Source organism: Palaemon carinicauda, chromosome 43 (assembly GCF_036898095.1).
Source record: "Palaemon carinicauda isolate YSFRI2023 chromosome 43, ASM3689809v2, whole genome shotgun sequence".
Classification (NCBI taxonomy): Eukaryota; Metazoa; Arthropoda; class Malacostraca; order Decapoda; family Palaemonidae; genus Palaemon; species Palaemon carinicauda.
Window position 1 is genome coordinate 23,857,749 of NC_090767.1, and position 22,080 is coordinate 23,879,828.

At 45.9% G+C, this 22,080-nt stretch overlaps 1 protein-coding gene across 4 annotated transcripts in view; it reads left to right on the forward strand.

Moving 5' to 3' along the window:
* Positions 1-21,775, forward strand: part of LOC137634019 (uncharacterized) — a 411,582-nt gene extending 389,807 nt beyond the window's left edge. For all 4 annotated transcript variants that reach the window (XR_011042424.1, XR_011042423.1, XM_068366258.1 and 1 more), the window contains 3 exons: positions 13,714-13,827; positions 14,809-15,034; positions 21,508-21,775. The gene's annotated coding sequence lies outside the window, so the exon portion shown is untranslated. The remainder of the gene's footprint in view (positions 1-13,713; positions 13,828-14,808; positions 15,035-21,507) is intronic.
* Positions 21,776-22,080: the final 305 nt, after the last annotated feature.

Consider the following 22,080-nt stretch of genomic DNA (forward strand, 5'->3'; position numbering starts at 1 on the left):
GGTTGTCACTGTACTTCCTCGCTTCCCCATGGTTGACAGTTCACAGACTGTGCAGCAGTACCATGATCTTGTGTCCGGCTCCGTCAGACGACTGGCTTTTAAGAGCTCCCACAAGTCGTCGCTGTCTGGAGATTCTCAGATGGACTATGGATCTGACCAAGGAACTGGGCCTCCTGGTCAATTTTGAGGAGTCTCAGCTCGTCCCACCCCAGACCATTGTCTACCTGGGTATGGATCTTCAGAGTCGAGCTTTTCGGGCTTTTCCGTCGGCCCCAAGGATCTTCCAAGCCCTAGAATGCATCCAGAGCATGCTGAGAAGGAACCGATGCTCAGTCAGGTAGTGGATGAGTCTAACAGGGACACTTTCATCGCTGGCCCTGTTCATCGTGTTAGGGAGACTCCACCTCCCCCCCCCTTCAGTATCATCTAGCTGCTCACTGGATAAAGGACATGACGCTAGAAACGGTCTCAGTTCCTGTTTCCGAAGAGAGAAGGTCTTCTCTCGCGTGGTGTAAGAACAGCTTTCTTCTCAAGGAAGTCTACATTTGGCTGTTCAGAAACCCGACCGCCGTCTCCTCTCGGACGCATCAGACACGGGCTGGAGTGCGACTTTGGACGGACAGGAATGCTCGGGAACATGGAATCAGGAGCAAAGGACACTTCACATCAATTGCAAGGAGTTGTTGGCGGTTCTTCTGGCCTTGATAAACTTCAAGTCCCTCCAGCTTAACAAAGTGGTGGAGGTGGACTCTGACAACACCACAGCCCTGGCTTACATCTTCAAGCAGGGAGGGACTCTTTCGTGGAAGTTGTTCTAGATCGCAAGGGACCTCCTCATCTGGTCAAAAGATCGAAAGCTCACGCTGGTAACGAGGTTCATTCAGGGCGGTATGAATGTCATGGCAGATCGCCTCGGCCGGAAGGGTCAGGTCATCCCCACAGAGTGGACCCTTCACAAGAGTGCTTGCAGCAGACTTTGGGCCCTGTGGGGTCAGCCAACCATAGATCTGTTCGCTACCTCGATAACCTAGAGACTCCTGTTGTATTGTTCTCCGATTCCAAACCCAGCAGCAGTTCACGTGGATGCTTTTCTGCTGGATTGGTCCCATCTCGACCTGTATGCATTCCCGCCGTTCAAGATTGTCAACAGGGTACTTCAGAAGTTCTCCTCTCGCAAAGGGACACGGCTGACGTGGGTTGGCTCCGCTCTGGCCCGCGAGAGAATGGTTCATAGAGGTACTGCAATGGCTGGTCGACATTCCCAGGACTCTTCCTCTAGGAGTGAACCTTCTACGTCAACCTCACGTAAAGAAGGTACACCCAAACCTCCACGCTCTTCGTCTGACTGCCTTCAGACTTTCGAAAGACTCTCAAGAGCTAGGGGCCTTTCGAAGGAGGCAGCCAGAGCGATTGCCAGAGCAAGGAGAACATCCACTCTCAGAATCTATCAGTCTCAAGGGGAAGTCTTCCGTAGCTGGTACAAGACCAATGCAGTTTCCTCAACCAGTACCACTGTAACCCAGATTGCTGACTTCCTGTTACATCTAAGGAAAGTAAGATCCCTTTCAGCTCCTACGATCAAGGGTTACAGAAGTATGTTGGCAGCGGTTTTCCACCACAGAGGCTTGGATCTTTCCACCAACAAAGATCTACAGGACCTCCCTAGGTCTTTTGAGACCTCAAAGGAACGTCGGTTGTCCACTCCAGGCTGGAATCTAGACGTGGTCCTAAGGTTCCTTATGTCATCAAGATTTGAACCTCTCCAATCAGCCTCTTTTTAGGACCTCACATTAAAAACTCTTTTCCTCGTATGCTTGACAACAGCTAAAAGAGTAAGTGAGATCCACGCCTTCAGCAGGATCATTGTTTTCACATCTGAAACGGCTACATGTTCCTTGCAGCTCGGTTTTTGCTAAACGAGCTTCCTTCACGTCCTTGGCCTAAGTCGTTCGAGATCCCAAGCCTGTCCAACTTGGTGGGGAATGAACTGGAGAGAGTACTTTGCCCAGTTAGAGCTCTTAGGTACTATCTAAAAAGGTCTTAACCTTTACGAGGACAATCAGAAGCCTTATGGTGTGCTATCAAGAAACCTTCTTTTCCAAGTTCTAAGAACTCAGTTTCTTACTATTCAGGCTTCTGATTAGGGAAGCACATTCTCATCTGAAGGAAGAAGACCTTGCTTTGCTGAAGGTAAGGACACATGAAGTGGGAGCTGTGGCTACTTCAGTGGCCTTCAAACAGAACCGTTCTCTGCAGAGTGTTATGGATGCAACCTATTGGAGAAGCAAGTCAGTGTTCGCATCATTCTATCTCAAAGATGTCCAGTCTCTTTACGAGTACTGCTACACCCTGGGACCATTCGTAGCAATGAATGCAGTAGTAGGCGAGGGCTCAGCCACTACATTCCCATAATCCCATAACCTTTTAACCTTTCTCTTGAATACTTTTTATGGGTTGTACGGTCGGCTAAGAAGCCTTCCACATCCTTGTTGATTTGGCGGGTGGTCAATTCTTTCTTGAGAAGCGCCGAGGTTAAAGGTTGTGATGAGGTCCTTTAGTATGGGTTGCAGCCCTTGATACTTCAGCACCTTAGAGTTGTTCAGCCTCCTAAGAGGAACGCTGCGCTCAGTAAGGAAGACGAACTTATTTAAGGCAGAGTAATGGCTCAAGTCGACTTCCTTACCAGGTACTTGTAATTTCATTGTTATTTTGAATAACTGATAATATGAAATACGGGATACTTAGCTTCTTGATATACATGTACACTGGTTTTCACCCACCTCCCTGGGTGTGAATCAGCTACATGATTATCGGGTAAGTTTAATATTGAAAAATGTTATTTTCATTAGTAAAATAAATTTTTGAATATACTTACCCGATAATCATGATTTAATTGACCCACCCTTCCTCCCCATAGAACCAGTGGACCGAGGAAAAATTGAGGTGGTGTCAACAAGAAGTACTGCAGTACCTGGCCACAGGTGGCGCTTGTGAGTACACCCCCCTCTTGTATAGCGATCGCTGGCGTATCCCTTCCGTAGAATTCTGTCGGGCAACGGAGTTGACAGCTACATGATTATCGGGTAAGTATATTCAAAAATTTATTTTACTAATGAAAATAACATTTTATTAACAACAACAATAATAATAATAATAATAACAATAATAATAATAGCTTTACGTATGCTACAGTATTTTATTCTTTTGTAGGATGTGTGTGTGTGTGTCTCTCTCTCTCTCTCTCTCTCTCTCTCTCTCTCTCTCTCTCTCTCTCTCTCTCTCTCTCTCTTGTACGCTTATTCGAAATGTGATTTTTGCAACAAAGAATATTATTGGATGCAGTACTACGTACGTATATATACAAAAGATTCATGGAAAAGAAGCACATCCATTACATTTGTAGTACAGTAGTAGCCATCAGCAGCCTTACACCATTCTAATATTGTATGACTGCATCTGATTTGCGTTTCATGTTCGATTTAATTTTACTACGTACTGTATACAGTACTGAATTATCGTATGATAATAATACAGTAATAATAATAATAATAATGATAATAATAATAACAATAATAATTTTATTAACAACAACAATAATAATAATAATAACAATAATAATACACGTAATAGCTTTACGTATGCTATTTTATTCTTTTGTAGGATGTGTGTCTCTCTCTCTCTCTCTCTCTCTCTCTCTCTCTCTCTCTCTCTCTCTCTCTCTCTCTCTCTCTCTCTCTCTCTCTCTCTCTCTCGTACGCTTATTCGAAATGTGATTTTTGCAACAAAGAATATTATTGGATGCAGTACTACGTACGTATATATACAAAAGATTCATGGAAAAGAAGGACATCCATTACATTTGTAGTACAGTAGTAGCCATCAGCAGCCTTACACCATTCTAATATGGTATGACTGCATCTGAGTTGCGTTTCATGTTCGATTTAATTTTACTACGTACTGTATACAGTACTGTATTATCGTATGATCACATTCTCTTTTCGTGTTTTATTTCTTTCTGTGCTGAATTATATATCATATGTAATGCAATGAACAATCAGTAAGAGCAGATATTACTAATTACAGTATTATTGGAATTACAGGTAACAAAATATCGTATTTGGGGGTCTTCAGATTTCGCGGTATTTTCGAAATTTCCGGAAAATCCGCGATATGTATATATATATATGGGTTATAGAAAAAACCCGCGAAGTGGTGAAACCGCGATGGTCGAACCGCGAAGTAGCGAGGGTTCACTGTAATATTCATACAGTAAATGTTCCTGTTGTTAAATGTGACTAATCATCTTTTGTTGGAAACCCTTAAGTAATAAGGGTTTACATATATATACATATTCTTTATTCCTATATCTATTCATTTAATATTTTATATAAAATATTTTTTAAATATTTAACTTAGCCGGTGGTTATATATGTAGCTAACGTCTCCGACGGTCGGCAGATTCAAAACTCACGAGCGATCACCTTGGTGGTTGCTGGGTGTACACTAGCGCCAACTGTCGGCAGGATACCGAATATATTCCCAAGGAATTCAGTTCTTCTCTGCCGGTTGGAATGACAACATTGGTTCCTGCTCGTGGTAAACCTAAAGTTTTCAACAATTGGTGAAGTACTTGTTCATTGTTTTTTGGCTTTCGCCGTGTTGGATAATCTTTGAAAAACTCTTGAATATCTATTTTGATTTTCTGTTGCTGAACTTGGCTTGTTTTTTGGATCTCTTTGAAATTTTCAAAATGGCTGACCCTTCTCCTGTCTATCGTAAATTTCTAAAGACTGTAATAAACGCCTTCCTAAGGCTTCCATCGATCCCCACTCTATTTGTGTTAATTGTAGAGGCAAAGCTTGTCATTTAGGGGATTGATGCCAGGAGTGTATTAATTTATCTGAATTCGAGTGGTTGGAGTATGATAAATATACTCGAAAACTCGAGAGAGAGATAGGGTTAGAAGAAGCTCTTCTCGATCGCAAGAATTGTCCTCTTCCCATGCTCCTGAACCTTTTCCTCCCCCTGTAGTGGTAGTTTCAGAACCCTCTACTTGCACTAATGAACCTTTTCTTAAAGATATGTTGAAGGCTATTCATGCTTTGGGTGAAAAGGTCGAATCACTGGCCTTGGACTGATATCAGCTTATGTCTGACGTAAAAATTTTGAAAAGTGAAAGTGACAAAGTGAAAAGTGCTAAAAATGTGTTTAGTGTTAATGCGGAGGGTTCGTCTGTTCGTGCTTGCCGCTTACCCAGTCCGAGACCTCTTTCAAGCTCCCCAACCCCTGGGAGAAGGAATGTCACAAGACCAAAGGTAGCAATAGGCGTTAAACAACGAACAGACGTTCCCTCAAAGGTAACAGACGTTGCTCCTCAAGCACGTCCTTACCATAAGACAGGCGAGACTAAGTTCTCCTCGTCTTCCGATGACTTGTTTATTTAAAAAATCTTGGCGTCAGGTTTCGAGACCTTTAAAACGTAAGTTAGTTCCTTCAGAACAAAGTCAACATCCTGGCTGTAGTCATTGGGGCAGCCCGGACCGTATTCCTTCATCGGAGGAAAACTCCTATTAAGCGCTCTCTTTTATCGTCTAGTTGTTCCGTAACTGAAATACAAACCACGCTACTGTATTTACATGGGGTAATTACTTTGGCGTAGCTGAAATGACGAGCCATAAGAATTTTAACGAGGGTTTACTACCCCTCCGCTAGTTAGTGGGGGGTAGGGAGGGGTAGCTTGCTACCCCTTCCCCCTCACACACACAGTGCGTGCTCCATTTTACTTTTGGCTCGAATGGCGAGTGGATGTCTCCGCTCCCATCCTCGCTTGACGGCCATTAATGTTTTGTCTTTTAACTTACTATTTCTTATACTCAATATATTTAAACATTATTGATGTTTATTTATTCTTGTGTATAGAATATAGTAAGTTTCCTTTTCAGTGTTTGTGCGGTGTGTGTAGTGTACGTCTACGAGAGTGATCGCCGGCTTAGCGCCAGGCCACCACGATTCTCTTCTTGGTCATGGCCGTTCACTCCTAGGCCACCATGGTTTCCTTCATGGAGAGCGGCCCCTCTCTCGAGGTCGTTCACCTCTTACTCCGTACTAAGTCTTCTACGATAGCCTCTTGGGCCGAGTCGCTATTTCGTTTTATTTGTCTCGATTATTTTTATGAAATCTAATTGTATTTTTAACTTTTCAGCTCGGGGAACACTTCCCTTCGGGGGTCTGTGATTCTTGGAACATGCAAAGTCAGTTACATAATTATAGTTGTTATAATTCTGTTTTTGTTAAGTTTTTCGCCCTCCCCCCTCGCCCGTGCATGTCAGTGGGGGAGGAGGGCGCATACCTAACTTTCGTTCTTATATTTTACTTTCCCTCGGGGTTACTCTTCGGAGTTCCACCCGCGGGAATTTCTGTTAAATAATTATTCATTTTTATTTCCCAGTTTACGATGCTGTTTCTTCGTGGACTGTAGTGTGCCAACGAAGCTGAGCTGTCCTGTTTATGCCTGGGGAGTCTGCTGTCGCTGCCGTCTCTCTAGGGCATCGTCATGGGCGTTATCCCTTCTCTTAGAAGTTCCCCCGTGACTACTGTCAGCTCTTCAGTGCATCCTAGAACGATAAGGAGGTTCGCCTCCAAGGGTAGTTAGTTAACTTCTCTCCTTACCCTTTTCCTGGTCCTTAGGTGGTTATGCTCTTGGGGCTGAGCGACTGCCCTTGTAACTATGCTCAAAGGGCTGAGCGGTTGCAAGGCCGGACCAGGGTACTTCAAGCGACTATGCTCTCGCGGCTGAGCAGTCGCTTCTGTAGCTATGCTCAAGGGGCTGAGCAGCTGCAGGATCAGTCTTTTGACCTCTCTCGTTCGCGAGGGAGGCCGCTGTAAGGACTCCTCTTCGGAGGATTGCTCCTGTTTACGTCAGCTGATCCTACGGCCCTTAGGGTCACCATCACCAGTCTCTTCTACGATGTGTTCACCTCTCTCGTTCGCGTGAGAGGCCACTCATAGAGACTTCTCTTCGGAGGTTTGTTCCTGTTGGAACAGCTTGCTGTTCAGTCACTAACAATTCGGTGTTTAGTGACATGGAAACTTCGGTTTCTCGTTACACTGACCCTTCGGGGTCTCGTAACATTAATTACGCAGATCCCTTGGGCTCTCGTAACTTTAGTCACTTCTACACTTCGGTGAGTAGTGACATGGAAACTTCGGTTTCTCGTTGCGCTGACCTTTCGGGGTCTCGCAACACAGGCTACGTTAGACCTTTGGTCTCTCGTGCCCTTAGTGGACCTGCTGACCTGCCGTATCCGGTCCTGGCTGCTGACACGCTTTGAGCGCCCACGCTCCCCGTTATCCAACGGGCTCCGATCCCTTCGGGGCAGAAGAGGCTTTCTCACATCGTGAGTAAGTCCCTTGTTCGCCAGGTATCCCCTGCGCGCCAACGTTCGCTTGCGCGCTAGCGCTCGGCTGCTGTTCCTGAGACTGCCTTCCAGAGACATCCTGTTCCAGAGGCTGCTATCCAACGTTCCCTGCGCATTAGCGCATATCGTTGGAGTTCCTGAGATAGCGCACGGGCGCTCACCAGCGGTTCAGCCTGCGGTGTCTCCAAGTCTCTTCTACGAAGGGCACCTCTCCTGTTCGCGGGAGAGGTCCCTCATAGAGACCACTCCTCGGAGTGTCAAGCAGTACTTCCAGTTGATCGTTGGCTCTCTGAAGCAGACCTGCCTTGGTCTTCTTCAGGGGATGCCCTCCCTTTTAGGGCCACATCCCAGTTCCTGATCTACCAGTTAGCTGATCCTTCAACCTAGCGCACGTGCGCAGTTATGCGCGCGCGTGCTCTTACCGACGATCTTCTGTTGCGCACTAGACGCGCAAGGGCCGACGATCTTCACTCGCGCGCAAGCACCGAAGATCGTCCGCGTGCGATCTTCGAGGTCCGACTGCGCGCGATCGTCGAAGATCGTCAGCCGACGATCTTCTGATACGCGCTAGACGTGCAAGCGCCGACGATCTTCATGACGTGCGTAAGCGCCGAAGATCGTTTCGCGCGATCATCGAGGTTCGTCCGCGCGCGGGATGGTTGCCCTCACGCGATCATCACGGTTCGTCCGCGCGCGATCGTCGAAGATCGTCCGCACGCGAGCACCGAGGGTTTCCCGCGCGTGATCGCCGACTATTTCCTCTCGCGGACGAGCGCCGATGACCTTCGCACACGTGTGACCGCCGACGATCGTCTTACATAGACGAAGATCGTACGCGCGGGGGCACCAATGGTTTCCCGCGCACAATCACCAACGATCTTCTCTCGCGCTAACGCCGACGATCTTCGTACGCACGTAAACGCCAAAGATCGTCCGCGTTTATGGTTTCCCGCGCGCAATAGCCGACGATCTTCTGTCGCCAAAGATCGTCCGTGCGCGGGATGGTTTCCCCCACGCAATCTCCCATGATCTTCTTTTGCTGGCAAGCGCCGACGATCTTCATTCGCGCGGAAGCGCCGAGGATCGTCCGCGCGGGCACCGATGGTTTCCCCCGCGCGATCGCCGATACGCCCACGCTCACACGAGTGCGAATATCCTGCTACGCACGATTCATTCACGCGCTACCCAGAACTGGGCTTTTCGCGCGATCACCAGCGTGATCGGCGCACTGATCTCCAACACGATCACGCCCGAATTACATTAGGGATTCTGGCGGTCAGGCCATCATCGCGTTCCCCTCCCCGCAAGCACAGAGCAGGGCCCTCTCCGGAGGAGGGGAGGTTTCCGGACAGGTCTAAGGACTCTTCTCCCTTCATTGCATATTCTCTACAGGCGAACCCTCATGTGTCGACTCCTCCAAGGGATCGAACGATCCCCTTCCCTCCAGAGGGACTATCTGACAGCGCGACGGTCAGTCAGCAACCCTGGGTTGCCACCGTTTTCAGAGTTCTTTCGCAGGCGATGAAGCCTGTGCTTTCTGACTGGGGCCACAATTCAGTGGCAACGTCCTCCCCCCCCCTGAAGAGGAAGAGAGGAATCCTTGACATGGTATCTCCTCCAAGGACTATCCTGTCTCTTCGCGAGCCCATACGTAAGGCTCCTATCCCTCCTCAGACTCCCTCCACCTCCCCTGCGGATGAGCATTACCCATCCCCAGGAGAGTCGTAAGATCCGGTCCACTCCCCCATCACACCAATGGGGGAAACCCCGCCTCTTCCTGAGAAGTCTTCTCGTATGGAGGTGGCGAAAGCCTTACATCCTTCATTGCTGGAGTCCTGTATCCCCCCTAGGAGGGAACCAAAGGCCCAAGTCTTCCGCAAGGACCCGACAGGAACCAGATGGTCCCTTGGAGAATGTCTGCGAGTCTCCTCAGGAAGAGCCTCTGGGGACGGGAGACCTCGCTGCCAGTCCATCAGGAGGAGAGCTCCAGGGGTCAGAACACACGTTCTGGCAGGTCCTGACCCTCAGGAGGAACCTCAAGGGGACCCCAGACCCAGAGATTCCTCCTCGTGAAGGGAAGGATACGGTCCTGGACTGAATCTACGCCACCTAGGAACTCCCTAGGGCCAGTGCAACTTTGCCCTGGTCTCAGGGAATGAAGAGTGCCAGAGACAAGGCCGAGGGCCAGCTCTCTGAGCTTGCCTCCTTCAATAGATCCAGTGTCGGTAACGAGCCACTCCCTCCTCCCTGGGTAGGGATCGGTAAAGGGACAGGCCCTCTGAGCAGAAGTCCAGACCATGTTGAAGAAGCGCTCCCTCCCGGAGGTTGCGAACGGGTCCCCAGGCTTCTACAATCGACTCCTCCCTGTGAGAAGGCGTCTGGAGGCTGGAGACCGGTCATTGACCTCTCGACGCTGAACGGGTTTGTCAAACAGTCTCCGTTCAGTATGGAGACGGCAGACACGGTCAGTCTTGCAGTGAGACCACAAGACTTCATGTGTACACTGGACCTGAAGGACGCGTACTTCCAAATCCCGGTCCACCCGTCTTCAAGGAAGTACTTTGGTTTTTGCCTGGAAGACAAGATATACCAGTTCAAGGTGCGGTGCTTCGGTCTCTCCACAGCACCTCAAGTGTTCACCAAGGTGCTCACTCTGATTTCATCATGGGCCCACAGGATCGGCATCCGTCTCCTCCGTTTCCTGGGTTACTGGCTGATCCTAGCAGACTCGAAGGCAACCCTTCTTCGCCATCGGGACAAGTTTCTCAGACTTTGCCAAGTTCTAAGGATCATGGTAGTCCTCGAGAAGTCCTCTCCGCGCCCTCTCAGAGTCTGGTATACCTAGGCATGGTCATAGACACCAATCTCCACAAAGCCTTCCCTTCAGACGACAGGATAGCAAGGCTGAGGAAGGTTGTGAGACAGTTCTTCTCACGAGAAGAACTTTCAACCCAAACGTGGTTACGTCTCCTCGACCATTTTTTCCTCCCTGGCCCGTCTGATTCCCTACAGTCGCCTCAGGATGAGTAGTGGCGACTCAGGTCGCGGTGGAGTCAGGGACATGACTCCCCGGACACCTTGATCCCTATGGGGCAACCGGAACAGACGGACCTCTAGTGGTGGGTAGCAGACGAGAATCTACGAAAGGGAGTGGACCTTCTCTCCCTCCCCCCGGACTTGATGCTGTTTTCGAACGCATCAAAGAAAGGGGGGCCCACGTTCTGAACCACAGGACCTCAGGCCTGTGGTCAGAACCAGGAAAGTACCTTCTCTAGACCTACTAGAGATGAAGGCCGTGTTCCTGGCACTTCAGTAGCTCCACCAAGCCTGGCCGACTACTCTGTGGTTGGGAGGAGCGACAACACCACAGTGATGGCTTATATGCTCAGACAGGCAGGTACTTTTTCAGAACAGCCATCCCATCTTGCAGTAGAGATACTGAGATGGCCCGAGTTCCTCTTGATCACCATAGCAGCTCGCTTCATTCCGGGCAAAGAAATGTGCTCGCCGACAGTCTGAGCAGTGCGACACAGATACAAGATACCGAGTGATCTTTGGATCCTCAAGTAGCCTACAAAGTCCTGACTCTGTGGGGTTCCCCAACTGTGGACCGGTTCGCTACAGCGCTGAACTACAAGCTCCCGCTGTACTGTTCCCCGGTCCCGGACCCCAAGGCCCTCTGGTAAGATGCCTTCCAACAACGGTGGGACAACATCGATGTGTACGCCTTTCCCCGTTCTGGCTGATGAGGAGAGTACTCTACAAGACCAGAGTATCGGTCAGTCTCTCAATGATCTCCATAGCTCCGCTAGGGCATCTCGCAGAATGGCTCACCAGACCTTCTGTAACTCCTTACAGAGCCTCTGAGGGAACTCCCTCCATGTCACGGGTTACTCACACAACCAAATGCCAACATCCTCCACAAAGCCGTAGCTTTGCTTCGATTTCACGCCGGAAGACCATCCAGCATCTCCTCAGAGAGAGGATTTTTGCAACAAGTTGCGAACAGGATGTCTGGACACCTGCGCAAGTCTTCAGCAGTAGTCTACCAGGAGAAGGGGCGAGTTTACTGTGGTCGGTGTCGTGGAAAGGGTATCCCTCCACACGATGCCACTTCCAGCAATAGTGGAGCTGCTCGTGTATTTGCGGGATGAAATGTGCCTTTCAGTTTCGGCAGTGAAAGGCTATCTCTCAGCCTTAAGTCTTGCCTTCAGGCTCAAAGGATAGACATTTCTTCCTTGCTGGAACTCTCTCTCCTCATACGAAGCCATGTTCTCTCCTGCCCTCAGTCGGAAGTGAGACCTCCTCCTTGGAACGTGGTTCGAGTCCTCAAGTCTCTAAAGAGACCTCCCTACGAACCACTACCTAAGGTTCCAGATCACCACCTTACCGGGTAGACAGTGTTCCTGCTAGCCTTAGCCTCGGCCAAGCGAGTCACATGGTCTCTCATATGACATCGCCCATTCAAGGGGATAGGGGGAGGTAACGTTCAGGTTCGTCCCTGAGTTTTGTTGCCAAGACTCAGAACCCGGGAGTGCCGGACCCGCGGTTCGACTCTTTCCAGGTTTCGAGTCTCCGTCCTGTAACAGATGACCCAGTCCATCTCCTACTTTGCCTTTAGGGAGTCTGAGGTTGTGTCTTAAGAGAAGAGCTGCAGTTCGTCCCCAGGTTCAAGCCTGGTTCGTGGACACTGGGAAAATGAAGAGAAGGGTCACCAGGAATACCATCTCAGCCTGGATTCGCAAGGTAATACACCTGTCCTTGAATCCTGACCCTTCTCCGTCACATTGCCCTAGAGCACATGATGTCAAGGGCGTAGCTACGTCCCTGCCCTTCATGAAGTATCATTCAGTGACACAGGTCCTGCAAGCGGGGGTGTGGAAGCGTCAGACCACCTTCACAGCCCACTACCTGCAAGACGTGACCCACAGGAGGCTCGATACGTTTTCTATCAGCCCTGTGGTGGCTGCACAACAGCTGGTCTAAACCTCAGGCTCCTTAATGGACAAGTAGCAGAAGGTTGAGGGCATTGTTACCCGGTGTTGGTCTGCGTGAATGAAAAGATCTGTCTGGCCCTTATTCTTTTCTTCATCCTCTCCTCCCTTGGAGAAAGCAGCATCCTGGGTTCTCTGCACAGCTGACCTCAAACTACTGCAGGTAGACCATGCTTCCTTGTGTTCCTAGTATTAAGTGTAATACTGTCATGTCCCCATACCCTGACGAGGTGGTATTGGGAGAGTCCTAGCCTAGATTTCCTTCTGAGGAACTCCAGGTCAACTTCCTAGGACGAGTCACTTTTCTCCTTCGCACACACCTTACGTAGGCCGCGGCAGTTTCACAACCGCTAGCGAGGAGCAGGGATTCCCTATTGTCCGAGTACTTAAACGCTCGAATATGGAATCCCCGGGCAAGCCAAAGCCAGCATGGCAGGGACTTACCACCCTTTCTAAGGGTTAAGTCACCTCATGTAAATAGCGTGGTTTGTATTTCAGTTACGGAACAAATGACAAATTCGTAGATAATTTGTATTTTTCCTAACTATGCAAACCTTAGCTATTTACACATATTTGCCTGCCAGCCCTGTCCCCCAAGATAAGTCCTGCCTCTAAGTAAAGTGGAGTACGCACTGTGTGTGAGGGGGGAGGGGTAGCAAGCTACCCCTCCCTACCCCCCGCTAACTAGCGGAGGGGTAGTAAACCCTCGTTAAAATTATTATGGCTCATCATTTCAGCTACGCCGAAGTAATTACCCCATGTAAATAGCTAAGGTTTGTATAGTTAGGAAAAATACAAATTATCTCTGAATGTGTCATCTTTTCCAACTAGGATTATACATTAGCTAGTAATATTAACGATGACGATAATAATCACTTGAGTTGAAATGACAGAAATGTGGTTACAGCAACCTTGAATAATCCAAGTCTGTTTGCATATTATTATTATTATTATTATTATTATTATTATTATTATTATTATTATTAGCCAAGGCACAACCCTAGTTGGAAAAGAAAGATGCTATAAGCCCAAGAGCTCCAACACGGAAAAATAGCCGAGTGAGGAAAGGAAATAATTAAACGATACAAGAAGTATTGAAAAATTTGAAATAAAATATTTGAAAAATATTAACATTAAAACAGATAATTAACATATAGACTATAAAAAGACTGATGTCAGCTTGTTCAACATAAAAACATTTGCTGCAAGTTTGAACTTTTGAAGTTCTACTGATTAATTATCAGAGTACTTGTCGATGTAATTTTGGCGAACTCGTTACTTAAATTGTATTTTACTTTCAGGTGACAGTAGAAAAGGTGAGGGAGATAGTGGCGAATTGCCCCAAACAGCGGTTCAAGCTAGAAGAGCGTGAGGCTGAGCTATACATCAGAGCTAACCAGGGCCATAGCCTTCAGGTATATACATTTTGAATCATTATTATTATTGCAGATATTGAAAAAAGAAACATTGCAACTTGTTACGGGAATACCACCAATTTGTTAGAAATATCATTGCCATGACTGTCTGCTTAAGGTGATGAATGCACTAGTTAATGGGAGAAGTACAAGAGGTAGGCCAAGGTTTGGGTGGATGGATGGAGTGAAGGCAGCTCTGGGTGATAGGAGGATAGATGTGAGAGAGGCAAGAGAGCGTAGTAGAAGTAGGAATGAATGGTGAGCTATTGTGGCACAGTTCCGGTAGGCCCTGCTGCTTCCTCCGGTTGCCTTGGTGTCCGCGGAGGTAGCAGCAGTAGGTGATTCAGTGTATGAAACTTTATCTGTGGTGGATAACGGGGGAGGGTTGAGTCCCTTATCAGGCTGGGAGGAGAGGAGAGAGGAAAGTCCCCTTTTATTCCTTTGTTTGATGCTGGCTACATCCCAAAATTGGGGGAAGTGCCTTAGTAAATAGATAGATCATTGGTGATGTGGCCACAGCATTATTGATTTAGTTGAGGGTCAGACTTGAGAACTAAGAATCTATTACTGTTATCTGAATTGTATACCTTAAGCGTCATTCCTGATTGCAGTAGCGTCAATGTCTACTGGCGTAAGGTTTGAGACACGTGTTCTGACACGCGCGTTGAACGTATCTGTTTCCTCGCTAGAGTTTACTTCACATATCTGACGTTCTGTCTGTTTCCTCTCTCTTTTCTGACCTTGATTTTTGTCAGAAGCAAAGATATTGGTACTGTATTGCAGGAAGGTCATTTGATGCTATATTCCTAGTTCTGTACTGAGTATTGGAAATTGTGCATATATATATTCTCTCTCTCTCCCTCTCTCTCTCTCTCTCTCTCTCTCTCTCTCTCTCTCTCTCTCTCTCTCTCTCTCTCTCTCTCTCTCTCTGTAGTAGTAGTAGTAGTAGTAGTACATTTTAACTTCATGATCTTTTTCCAGGTTGAGGACCTAGAGCTAGAGGAGATCACGTCGGACGACGGCACGCCGGTGATCCACGGGACGTACCGCAAGTACTGGGAGAGCATCTGAAAGGAAGGCCTCCGTCGCATGACCCGCAACCACGTGCACTTCACCTCCAAGATGCCAGAAGAGGTCGCCGGTGGCAGCGGAATCCGGAGCTCCTGCCAGATTGACATCTACGTGGACTTGGCCGAGGCTTTGCAGGGTTTGTTTACGTCCTGAACTTGTTCCTTCAAGCTATTGTTATCTAATAGTCAAATAAGTAGACAAGGTTAAGTGATGAGATGACTGTGGGATATTGTAGACTTTTGATTTTTGCTAAGGCATTTATAATAGGAAAAAAGGAAAAAGACCTAGTGATTTAAGAAGTACGTAAACTCTGGAAACAACAAAAAAAGAAAAAAAAAAACATGAGAAATGGACCTGAATAAGAAAAGATCTTTCAAAATACAGTGCACATACTATATAAAAAAGTACATATAACATAATTCAATTCAGAATAGCAATTTACATAACACAAGATCATTTACAAGGATGTCATTGTTCAGTGGCTACTTTTCACTTGGTAAGTGTAGAAGAGACTCTTCTAGGAGTAGGACACTCCAAAATCAAACCATTGTTCTCTAGCTTCTTTACCACTATTTTGGGTCAGAGTTCTCTTGCTTGAGGATACACTCATGCACACAATTCTATCAATTTCCTTATTTCCTTTCCTCAATGGGCTATTTTCCCTGTTGGAGCCTCTCTAGAGCTTATAGCATTTGCATTTCCAATTAGGGTTGTAGATTAGCTAATAATAATAAGGATTTTAATGTAGACATAGGCTATTTGCATAGTAGAAAGGGTGATTTGAATTTTAGAGAAAGCGAATTTAGGAGTAAATACAACTATCGAATAGTATTGTGATATGAATTTGAAGTTCATGCACAGTAAACACTTTGTCTGCAAGCTGTACACAATCCTGCGGCCTCTCAAATTTGGCCTCTTTTAATATTTTCTTTCTTCAAAGAAGTCCAGAAACATCGTTCGACAGGAGTCACGTAGGACGAGACGCTTGATAGAGACTGCATTGTACCGAGACCCAGCGCAGACTGATTACAGGTTGGTACGCAATACAGAGGCTTACTCCTTCGCTATTGGTGCTCAGCCTCATACCAAACCCAGTGCGTGCTCCGTCTGTCAGGAGTGAAGGGCACCACTGCAACTCACCCATTTCTTCCTGTGACCGATGGAGGTACACTGTGGTCTCTTTCACTGAAGAGGCATTTATTCCAAAAGGAGAGAAATACTGTAGACTTGGGTTGGGGGTCGATGGGTGGGACTAACCAGTAGTGGATCGCCTCTCTTTTACGAGGTACGAGAGACATTCCTTCACTTGATAGGGATCGGGATTACCATCCTGGGTCTTCTCTGTGCGATCTTCTTGCCACCAGCGACACTGTCACACGTTCCCACGTCGGGAGAAAAATTGGCTGTCGCCCATCCATCTCCGGCTTGGCTAGTCCACATGTTCGGTCGGCCATTGGGGGCCACAGGTAATTGGCTAGGACTGATCTCAAAGCTCTCACGAGCACCCAGGATTTCCCACCCCGCTTGTTGGCGAGGGTCTTTGCCATCAAGTGCAGGTGCACCAATGTAGGGATCACTTTCCTGCTCTGCAGAGGTTTAACGACAGTCTATGGGGATGCTTCTGAAGAGGAGGCTGATCGAACCACCTTCAACCTCCAGAACCCTCCTTTACTTGTCTAGGGTTTTCAAAACCCCAATGGCGACCGACTCCAGTCCAGTGACTTTGGAGGCGGAGAGTTCCGAGGCTCGGTGTTAATTTGTCACTCGTTGAGTGCAATGACCTTGGAGCGGTTACTGCGTCTCTTGTGAAAGTGATAGCGATAGTTATTGATCGGCCTTTTGTGGCTCTCAAGGACCAAGACCTCGCTTAAAGTTGCAGTGGTCAGAATTTAGACTGAGTGGATTCTCAGATCTCGGCATGACAATTCACTGCTGAGATTCTGTTTACCCGAGGGAGCAAGCCTGTCTCCTCTTTCCGTTGACCTTGCAGTTTTCCTGGTAGGGAGACTCAAGACTGAGGTCACAGTCTTCTCAACACTTGAGCTTGCTGCTGGTATAGAAACCTTCAATGGCTATCCTGCAGACAGCCTCCTGTATTGACCATTTTGGTTCGGTGCAATTACTACTTCGCCGCTTCTCGAGATGTTGTCGAAGTACAGCGAGTTGGGTCAGTTTGATGCGAATCAGTGTGCCAATTGGGCCAGAGGAGTCCCTAACCTTGAGGCACTCCTCGGGTCTAGAGGCTACTTCTTCCTTACCTCAGAGTGACATAAAGGCAAGCCGTGTCTCCTTTATCCACTGAGCAGTTACATTCACTGGACCAGACCATTCAGAGACAGTTACGATGAGATCCTTTGAAGAAAATCCTGCTGCCTCCAAAGCCCCATCAGGACCTCCAGCTGCCAACAGTGCTCCACCTTCTTTGTACCTAACCTGGCAGTTCAGCTGCTTGTCATGCCATGGGGGAAAAGTGGCAGCGATATGGAGCAATGCAGTGGAAGTCCTTCAGTACAGATATCTCCTGTTCCTTGTAGTACATTGTCCTCCCCTCACTCCACTCCGATGGTATTCCGTAACCATCCTCCAAAATTGCTGGAGCCCTGTCCTCGGCAGCAAGGGTGCAAGCCATGGAGGAGAAGAATGCTCAATAAGTCTTTCGGGACGCTTTTACAGGTTTTTAGTCGACCCTTCCCAGTGGAGAAGTCTACTGGGTTTGAAGACCAGTCATCGGCCTCTCTGCTGCTGAACGAATTTGTTTTGAAACTGCGTTTATATCATGGTCATGTCCCGGGTAGTATGTCATCAGAGAGGAAGGACTCTTGCTTTCAGTTGATCTGAAGCACGTGTATTCTTGAACACCTGTTCATCAAGCCAAAAAGGGAGTACCTCCGAAGTTTATTCTGCTGTGAGATAGTAGTATTGTGTCACAGCACCAGTGTTCAAACTAAAGCAACTAAAGTTCCTCCTCCTGGGATTTTGGTGTCTTTGTTGACCTTTTCGTATCCAACCAAAGGTATTACAGTGGTACCTCTACATACGAATTTAATTCGTTCCACAACCAACTTCGGATGTAGAAAATGTTCGGATGTAGAAACGAATTTTCCCATAAGAATACATGGTAATTCATTTAATTCGTTCCTCAGCCTAAAAACCCATAATAAATCCTTAATATATGGCTACACATAATTACACATAACAATAACATAACTGCATAATATGAAAGAAGCATGTGAAAAAGATAATTATAAAGAAATAATAAATAAAAAATGTGTTTTATTGCCACTTTACCTTAGAGACAGGCCAACGCAGGTGTAGGATTTGCTACGCCAGAAGACGACGGACGATCGGCGAGAAGGTAAACATGGTGTTAACATGTTCTTTAAATAAATACTCCTCTCTCTCTCTCTCTCTCTCTCTCTCTCTCTCTCTCTCTCTCTCTCTCTCTCTCTCTCTCTCTCTGTTCTTCTTCACTGTTAGTGTTAGAGACGTCTATTAATTTTTTCTGAGAGAGAGAGAGAGAGAGAGAGAGAGAGAGAGAGAGAGAGAGAGAGAGAGAGATTAAACAAAAATGTGTGTACATATGATTTTTAACAGCGTTAACGAGTTGAAAGACAGTTAAATGTAACTAAAAAAAAAAACAATATCAGCGAATCTGAATTCCTTTATTAACTAAAACAAATATTGATACAAACACACTCGTGTGCCTATGCGGAAACACACACACACACGAGGAGACACGATCGGCGAGGAGGTAGAGATGGTGACTGCGATAACATACCGTAACTTACACTACGGAAATTTTAATCTAACTTGGCTTATTTATTTTTTTTTATTTTTATATTTCATATTTTTTAATATTTTTTTTTCTTCTGATTTTTTATTTTCATCACTTTCAGTGACGAGTTACGGTATGTTATCGCAGTTACCATCTCTACCTCCTCCCCGACTGTCTCTCTTACTGCGTAGCAAATTTTGCACCTGTGTTTGTGCATACGCACACACAAGTGTGTTTGTATCAATATTTGTTTTAGTTGATAAAGGAATTCAGATTAGCTGTTATTACTTTCTTAGTTACATTAATTGTTTTTCAACTCGTTGACGCTGTTAAAAATCATATGTACTCTAAACACATTTTTGTTTAATCTCTCTCTCTCTCTCTCGGAAAAAAAAAATAATAGACGTATCTAACACTATAACAGCGAAGAAGAACGAGAGAGAGAGAGAGAGAGAGAGAGAGAGAGAGAGAGAGAGAGCGAGAGAGAGAGAGAGATTTTATTCAAGAACATGTTAATGCTATGTTTAGAGAGAAACAGAAAAAGAGAGAAGTCTTATTTAAAAGAGCTTGTTAATGCTATCATGGTTTTTTTGCTTCACTTTTTTTCTTTCTTTCTGTTCATCACGCTGGCCCTTCTCACAAATGATCGTTGCCAACAATCTCTTTGTCTTTTATCCCTATCAACAAAAGGCGTTTTATCTCTTCCAGGGTATTGCTAAGATGTCTTGTAATAATGGTGATCCCCTTCGATGGTTATTTGCTTTAATGGCTGCCTTCAGCTTGATGATCCTCGAGATCATAGGCCTATTCCGCCCATATTGTTTAGCCATACAGTATCACTCACATGCACACTGCTCTCATGTTTTTCTATAATTTCTTGCTTCAATTCTAATGAAAGAATTGCCTTCTTCCTGTACTGAAACTTAGCTTCTTAGGCACCATGATTATAGGTAAAATCAAAAAGGAAATGTGAGAAAAGGAAGAAAATAAGCACTGTTAATAAAAGAACAAACAGAGGACAACCACATGATACACATAAGAACAGAGAACTGAGCACTCGATGCTCAATAGCGTAATGTTTACTTCGTGTGTCGAAATAAAATTCGGGAGTAGAGTAAAAAATTTGCTCGAATTTTACTTCGGATGTTGGAAAATTTGGATGTAGATACGTTCGTGTGTAGAGGTTCCACTGTATCTCCATGGAGGTATAATATGATGCCCCGAAAATGGGAGACGACTCTTTGTCGTCTCCGTATTGGTCACACTCGGTTGACACACGAGTTTCTGCTGAAGGGCCAACACCAACCGTATTGTGACGACTGTTTAGTACCTCTAATAGTGTGGCATTTGTTGACCAAATGCCCCAATTATAACAACTTAAGGAATAGATATTTATTTGAGGCCCGAGGTGAGGGTGGCAGGTTCATCCTTGCCAAGATTCTTGGAAATGATGTGTCCTACCATGCAAGTGGCATTTTTAGATTTATTTCAGAAGCAGGTCTTCTGAAAACTATTTAACTTTTATGACATTCAACTTTTATGATTTTAATTGAATTCTCTTTTATTTTTATTTTATTTTATTTTTTTTATTTTTGTATACAAATCAAATGTTACCGGCGTCAATGACCTTTGATGTCAGGATGCCTGAAAACTTTAAATCAATCAATCAGTCCCACCCTCCTCCCCTCTAGAGACCAAGGGGCAGGAAAATCTGAGGAAGTGGGAGTAGTTCTACCTGTAGTCCACCAGGGTGCTAGTGTACACCTGACATACCTGCGTTAGCCGCGAGTTTTTTTAAATAGTTCTGCCGAGGCGTCAGGAAGGCTAGCCATTCTTATATAACCAGCGGGTATGTTAAAAAATTTATCTTATTATGAAAATATCATATTACGTCTCGTCATGGTATTGTTTTGACGGAAGTTGTGAGTGAATGTAGTAGAAATGGCTCTTCTTCTTTCTTCTGCCTCTCTTTGGTCAGCATTTGAAGCGTTGTAAGCTGGTCGGACAAGATGCTGGTGAGTTGCACTTCAGATTTCTGTGTAACGAAAGAGGTGTATCTCCCCATTCTTCATGTGAGTTTTGAGATGGTGAATCTTATACCAACCCATTACCCATTTTCCTGGTATTGGACTCTTGATGACGTGTCTTTTGGTTAAGGGTCTCTTTGATTTGGTGCATTACAGAAATATGTACGTCCCAGGACCTATCAGTTTGTCATCCCTACGAAAAACGGGTAGGAGGTGATCGTGTGTCTGCTTTGCTTCTCCACATAACCAGCCATGAACACATTCAGAGAAGATACAGAATCCTCCAGTGGGTTCTGAGGGACCCTCTGACCCTCCAAGCAGGCAGTGAGTCTCCCTAAGCAAAGGACGAGGGTTTGTATGTTGCGGGGAACAAACTGTCCCTCTGAGTCCTTGGTTGAAGTAGCAAGATTGAATAGAGAAGCGACTGTGGAAGGGGATGGGCTTTGCACCGCTCATTATCCATTTCAACTAGCGAATCCAGTTCGCACTGAAGTAATCTCCCGAATTAAAGGACTCAGGTTTTTATGAGTAGGAAAAATACAAATTACTTTTTAAGATTTGTTATATTTTATCATTGGTCTATTATGAATTTTGTTTATATGTATTTTTGAGACTACCTTTTGGTTTATGGGGAAAGTATTTCACTATCTCCTTCTGTGTCTTTTGTTTTTGGTATTATTTTCAATTATGATTCTAATAAGCATTGTGTGATATTGATTGACATTTGAGCAGAAGATTGGGTTTTCAGCCATAATGATTACTGATCTCTAATAGAAACTACGTATCATTCAGACTGATTTTTTCCAGCCCATCCTGTCTCTACCTGTTTCCATACAAGATGGTACATTGGTCGTTGTCACGTCCGTCACGGATGGCTGCTGCTGCGTATGCAAGAACGGGTAGCGTCCCGGAAGGCGTCAATGACAGGTCTGGTTTGCATCAATCAAGATCAGCTGGCTAATGTCTCTGGACAGTCCTTTTCCTCTGGGCCATTTTAGAAGAAGTCTGTAGAGAGAGGACTGTTGTTCCAAGAGATGTCAGTGATGGGGTTTACTCCCTTATCATCTAAATCATCTCTAAGGTGAGTCGCGTGTCCTTGGATTCTCTTGCGCTTCTAATGTTTATATTTTAATGAAAGGTTGGACAGATAGGAAAGTTTGAACTGATTTCCTGCATCAAATCTGTAATTGTTCCCACAAATACAAACCTTCGTTCTTTACACAGGAGAAGATTCAGCACCAGTTGGTGTAAATGGCCCTAAAAACTTTATGTGAGGTTTGGACAACTTCCCGGTAGTTACCTGGGTAGCTGGAAATTGTTGGGCCAGGGGTGAATATGGCCCACCTTTTCACTCACTATTATTATTGTTATTATTTTTAT